Source organism: Tupaia chinensis, unplaced genomic scaffold (assembly GCF_000334495.1).
Source record: "Tupaia chinensis unplaced genomic scaffold, TupChi_1.0 Scaffold000354_1, whole genome shotgun sequence".
NCBI lineage: Eukaryota > Metazoa > Chordata > Mammalia > Scandentia > Tupaiidae > Tupaia > Tupaia belangeri.
In genome coordinates, this window is record NW_006159849.1 from 152,457 (window position 1) to 159,353 (window position 6,897).

The 6,897-nt window shown below is 45.2% G+C and overlaps 1 pseudogene; it reads left to right on the forward strand.

Annotated features, from left to right (window-relative positions):
* Positions 1–3,240: 3,240 nt before the first annotated feature.
* On the forward strand, positions 3,241–4,307 carry LOC102471274 (nuclease-sensitive element-binding protein 1 pseudogene; annotated as a pseudogene).
* Positions 4,308–6,897: the final 2,590 nt, after the last annotated feature.

Below are 6,897 nucleotides of genomic sequence, written 5' to 3' on the forward strand. Positions count from 1 at the left end.
CAGCAGTTGATAAATTACTGAATCTTTATTCTAATTATTTTGGTCTAGAAGTGTGCTGGAGGAGCTTGGGACAGAGATGAGCTTTTTGACAATGTGTTCCCCTATTGAATAACATCCCCGTAGAAATCAATTTATGAACCACCTTCCTAAGGATTAAAATGACAAGTGACTTCCTAGGCTCTAGGTTTCTGGAGCCTCTAGGTCTGGGACTCAAATCGCCATTGACCATGTGGGAGTCCAGCAATTTGTAACCACTATGCCATTTGCTGGTCCCAAAATCATTAATTCTTTTAAGATTACTAGTACAGCCTACGTAATTGCTTTCCAGAAAGGTCATTCTGATATGTGTCTCATTAGCATCATCTATAAGTACCTGTTATTTAAATGTTTGCCAGCAGTGCATATTTTCACTTAAAAAAAGTACTTTTCCAATGTGACAAACTAAAAATTGTCTGCATTCTGCATTTCTACATGCATTCCTTTTTTCTTTTTCTTTTTTTTTATGAAAGAGAGAGTGAAAGAAGAGAAAAACTAGCACCTTTAATATTTTTTGTGCCACAGTCCCCATGGCCTGGCTCAGCCAGCCAGGATCACTGGTACTTGTGTCCATGTCCAGCATGTAGAGATCAACCCAGGAACCAAATCCTGATCTTCTGTATGGCTCCCAGCATTGTAGAGCTGCACCACCACAGCTAGGCCTAGAATGCCCTTTCCTGCCAGCCCTGCCAGCTTCCAGGCAGCCTGGTTTGCTGGAGATATTTCCTATAGGTGACCATCCCCACTGGCTCCCAAATATCCTATTTCAGAACTTTGTAATAAGGGAGACCAATTGTCCAGCAGCACTCTAAGGCCAAGTATTAGCCATAAGGAATCTAAACCAAAACAAATAAACAAAAACCCAACCAAACAAAAGCTCATTAGCTCCTGAACCTGGATGTGAACTCCATTCCTGATTCTTTAAAACAAAGCTGGCTCACCCTCATGCCACCTCAGTGAGCACACACACCTAGCTGTAGGTGATTGCATCCCTGCCCAGTGTTTACCCAAGGCCTCTTTTGCATTTGGAATTCGTACTCTAGGTTTTTTCAAGCTTTTGCCTTGCTCTACCTGTCAACTTTTGACATTTGTTTCTGTCTTTAGCAGCTAGATTGGACTTGCTTGTCTCTTGACTTGGCACCTCCCTCAACTTTAATATTTCTGTAAGACTAAGTAAAGGCAGGCTTCTGCCAACTTCAGTCCCAGAGAACCTCACCAGGTGCCCCAGCAGTGTCTCTTCCAAGGAGGGAGGGACACAGACTATGGATGACTTTTTATTTATTTATTTTTTTAGAGGTTTTTGTTATAGGACCATGTGATCACCAGAAAGACAGAGACAGAGAGACAGAAAGCAAGAAATCACCCCCCAAGGGGGGATAGCCACACTGCAATCCCTTCTCCTCCGTTCTCCTCTTAGGATCTTGGGCATGCATGCACATGCACCCAGCGTGAGTTTAAGTCACCGGGTCCGAGACTCGAACCATGGTCGACTACATGGAAGTCCAGTGACATAGCCATTATGCTAACTGCTGGTCCCGGCTACAGATGACTTCTAAGGTACGTTGGCTGTGGAGTGCCCTGTGAGGAGAAAGGAGCTGGCAGTTCACCCAAATTCTAGCAGCTCACATGCCCTTTCATTCACCTTGGCCAAGTTGCCAGGAAATACAGATAGCAAGACAGCAGGGACATGAGGGCATCTATACCTGTTGGTCAATCTAGTTCTCACTTTGTCATGAAAGGACATAAAACATAATTGTCCGCCAAACCAGATGATATGACTCATTCCTGGTGATCAATAGCTCACCAGCTGGGGCAGCCAAAGCTGTTCCTATCCATCTAATCTCATCAGCAATCTGCTATGTGGAAACTAGAACATGCATTTCAATTCACTAAGGGCTACTTTCCACACAAATAAAACTTCCCAGCATCCTACAGCTCATGTTCCTCTGCCTGGAACATTCTCTCCCCAGGCTTAAGTAACCCTGTCCTCACTGTGATTCATTCAGATCACCCCCAACACCATCTCACAGAGACCTTCCCTGGTCACCTTAATAAAGCAGTAGCCTCTGTCACTCTCGACTCTCTGCTTTACTTTTCCTCATAGCACTTAGCTCTGACATTTTATCTACACGCATGCACACCATGCACACACACACAGTTCATGGTCTCTCTGATAGATGTAAGCTCTGAAGACAGAAATCCTGATTTGTTCTTCTCTGTTTATCACCTTGATTAATATCTGACACAATGTAGATATCCAACAAATGGTGACTTAAAATATTCAGCTGAGTACTGCTTACACAAGTATAGAGAAAAACCACCTCCTAAGAACTAAGCTATAATACCTTTATGTTTCAACAATTACCCTAAGAAAATGGCTATAAATGTACTCAGCAAAGGATTGCGTAAGAAGGAAAATTCTGAAAACTAGTTTTTGTGGGAATCATGTGTGCTTCCACCTATGTTAGCTGATTAATCCTCATTGAAGCCCTTTAAGCAGGCATTATTTCCATTATCACAGTTAAGGAAGCACAGACTCTGAGGTGTGTGTGTGTGTGTGTGTGTGTGTGTTTCTTCTTTAGGGCATGTGCACTTGCCAGAGAGAGAGAAAGTGAGAAATCACTGCCCCTCCTGGGAGGGGGGGAATGCCCACACCACAATCCCTTCTCCTCCAGTCTTCCCTCAGGATCTTAGGCTTGGATGCACATGTGCCCGTTGTGAGTTTTTTTGTTTGTTTGTTTGGAGAGGTTTTTGCTATCGGGTGCGTGCACTCGCCAGAAAGACAGAGACAGACAGAGACAAAAAACGAGAAATCACCCCTCCCCCAGGGGGGATGCCCACGCCACAATCCCTTCTCCTCCATTCTCCTCTCAGGATCTTGGGCATGCATGCACACCCGCCTGGTGTGAGTTTAAGCTGCTGGGTCCGGGACTGGAACTGCGGTGGGCACCATGGGAGTTCAGTGACATAGCCGTTACGCTAACTGCTGGTCCCCCGCCATGAGTTTTAAGTCTCCGAGTCCAGGACTCAAACTGTGGTGGACTACGAATTTGATCGGTAGTGGAGCAGAGAGCGGACCCCAGAGAACCCTGAGCAGCCCTACCACCACCACCGGCCTAGTTACCATCACACCTCGGGAGAAGCCGCAGCTGCGGCAGCCGGCCCCAGTCACCCCCGCAGCCGGCCCCCGGCACCGCAGTAACCATGAGCAGCGAGTTCAAGACCCAGCAGCCATCCGCAGCCCTCAGCGCTGCCGACACCAAGCCGGGCACGGTGCAGGGAGCAGCAGCCTGATTGGCCTCACATCAGCAGCGCCTGCTGGCAGGACAAGGAGATCATCGCAAGGAAGGTTTTGGGAACAGTAAAATGGTTCAGTGTAAGCAATGGATATGGCTTCATCAACAGGAATGACACCACGGAAGATGTATTTGTACACCAGACTGCCATAAAGAAGAATAACCCCAGGAAGTACCCTCGCAGTGTAGATGGAGAGACTGTGGAGTTTGATGTTGTTGAAGGAGAAAAGGGTGTGGGGGCAACACATGTTATAGGCCCTGGGGGAGTTCCAGTTCAAGGCAGTGAATATGCAGCAGACCGTAACCATTACAGACGCTATCCACGTCGCAGGGGTCCTCCACGCAATTACCAGCAAAATGGCCAGAAAAGTGAAAGTGGGGGAAAGAATGAGGGATCGGAGTGTGCTCCCGAAGGCCAGGCCCAGCGACGCAGGCCTTACCGCAGGCAAAGGTTCTTCCTTGCTACATGAGGAGACCCTATGGGTGTCAACCACCCCTCCTGTGCAGGGAGAAGCGATGGAGGGTGCTGACAACCAGGGTGCAGGAGGACAAGGCGGACCAGTGAGGCAGAATATGTATGGGGTTATAGACCACGATTTCACAGGCGCCCTCCTCGCCAAACAGCCCAGAGAGGACAATGAAGAGAATAAGGAAAATCAAGGAGATGAGACCCAAGGTCAGCAGTCACCTCAACGTCGGTACTGACACAACTTTAATTACCATCGCAGATGCCCGGAGAACCCTAAACTACAAGATGGCAAAGAGACAAAAGCAGCCAATCCACCCTCTGAGAACTCGTCTGCTCCTGAGGCTGAGCAGGGCCAGGCTGAGTATAAATGTCGGCTTACCATCTCTACCATCATCCGGTTTAGTCATCCAACAAGAAGTGAATGTGAAATTCCAGCAATAAGAAATGAACAAAAGATTGGAGCTGAAGACCTTAAGTGCTTGCTTTTTTGCCCACTGACCAGATAACTAGAACTATATGCATTATCTATGCAGCATGGGGTTTTTGTTATTTTTACCTAAAGATCTCTCTTTTTGGTAATGACAGACGTGTTTTTTTTAAAGAGTCTGTTTTTTTCTCAATACATCTTTAAAGGTTTTAAAATTGTTTCGTATCTGGTCAAGTTGAGATTTTTAAGAACTTCATTTTTAATTTGTAATAAAAATTTACAACCTGATTTTTTCAAAAAAGTCAACAAACTACAAGCACCTGTTAATAAAGGTCTTAAATAAAAACAAAACAAACAAACAAAAAACTGTGGCGGACTATGTGGCAGTCCAGTGATGTAATCATTACACCATCTGCTGGTCCCAAGACTGAGTTTGTAACCTGAATAATGCCATGTGTATTGAACGTACAGATGTAGGAACTCAGTCTACCTGACTCCAACGTCAGGCTTTTTTCCATTATGGTACACTGCCTCCCATGGGATATTGTCAGAAATGCTTACCATTCATTATCCACTCAAAAAAAGAGAACACAAGTGACACAGATCCTGAGAACTGCAATTTGTCCCTGGGCTTCTGACACCCACTCAACCCAGTAAGCGATGGCACAAAATGAGAAAACCGTCAAAGACCATGAGACATCTGTGTCCTTCCCCAGGAAATAGAAACCTCCGCATCTTATTATACTGTATAGACATGGAATCAATTCTGAGGACTTATTTTCCAAAGATGCTGGGATGCTAGAATTTTAGGCAAGAATAGCAAGACAGCTGGTTCTTATAAAAAACAATATATATAGTTTCCTATTTAACAAATATGTGTTGAGTGACAACCGTGGGCTAGACACAGAGCTAGGCACTGTGAATTCATCATAAATAAATAAGATAGACATTGTTTTTAGTGTCACAGGCTTACAGACTAGAAAAGATCTTATGGAGTTGAAATTACATTGCTGCTATAAAAATTGTTTTCATTTATTTATTCACTGTTGAAATACGTATTGACTAAATATTTTGTGATATGCTGTGTTAAGAGCAGGGAATAAATAGACAAATCAGACATGATTTCTGCCCTCATGGAGCAACAGATATTAAAGAATCATGAACATACATGGTATTAGGAGAACCTGCAAACATGGACAAAAGGCTTAGGTATATAGTTTAGGAAATTCTTACTTGAGGAAGTATCTCATAAACTGAGATTTGAGGGGAGGAAAGATCATTCTGGACATTTCAAACAGCATGCGAGAAGATCCTATTGTAAAAGGAAAGACTGTGAGCTGACAGTCTTTGAAAGGGGCCGGTATATCTGGAGCTACAAATAAGAAGCATCCTGGGATTGGAAAACCCTGAGCAGGAGGGAGCAGACCTGTAAGACCTGGTATGAACTCTAACCCGTGTGCTGTCAGAATCCTGCAGAGGCTTTCTCTACCTTAATGTTCTGGTAATGTAGCAATTCTGCACTGGGGGACATAGATCTTGAAGGAAGAGAGGTTCTTTCTACCAGCAAGGAAGGATGGGAATCACTAGGATCCACCCTAGCCAAGGCTCTGACTTGTACCACCTTGAATGACATTGAAGGGTAAGAATTTTTCTGAACCTTCCTTTGCAGAGCGCAATACGGAGTAGTAGAACAGAATGCTGTTTCGTGGGCCCATGAAATTATAATAGACTTATATTCTTCATTTATTTCTGTTACTCTTTTATAAAAAATATATTTAACTTACTTTATTTTTTTTTTTTAAGTTTGCTATAAGGAGAGAGGGTGAGAGAGAGTAAGAAAGCAAGCCACCAGGTCTGGAACTCAATCAAGGTCCACCATGTGGGAGTCCAGGGCCAGAACACCCAGACCACCTGCTGGCCAGTTCATCAGCTATCAAATGAGAATAAAAATATTTCCTCTTCAGGGTTTTTAGGAGAATCAAGTGAGATTATGCATTAAAGCATTCAGCACAGTGTGTGGTTTATAGCATGTATTCAAGTAAATAATGGCTATACTTTTTTCCCCCTGTTAAATAGAGACAGTAATATTGCTGGTTCCTTCAACAGGGTTATGAATATCTAATCAGATTATGTATGTGAAAGCGATAGACTGGGCCTCCTCTGCGTGGTCCTATTTTCAGAGCCAGAAGCCTATTTTTCCAGAGCCTGGAGCAAATGTTTCTTACTTAAGCTGGGCCATTGTTGTCTTCATCTGTCTTATGCACCGAAAGAGCCATGTGCATTCTTTCAAAATTGACATCTCACTTTTCTACTGCTTTGGGTTGCACGTTTTAGATTTATGTATGTCTTTCCATTTGGAAACCTCTGTCCCACACTGGACTGAAAAGTCCTGCGGGAGAAGGCTTATCCGTCACGTCTTGCCTGGGCCCGCCCTGCCGCGGTGCTCGCCTGCGATCTGCACTTAGAAGCTGGGGCGCCGCGCGGCGGCGCGGGCCAATCAGAAGAAGTTTGGCCCTCTGCAGTTTCCGTCCGCTCACTAGGAGGCGCTGCGGTGGCGGCGGCGGCTGCCGGGGCTGTCGCGGGCTGGGGCGGTTAGGTTGACGGCTGAGGCTCGTGGCCATGGAGTGGGGTTCTGAGTCGGCGGCTGTAAGGCGGCACCGCGTCGGAGG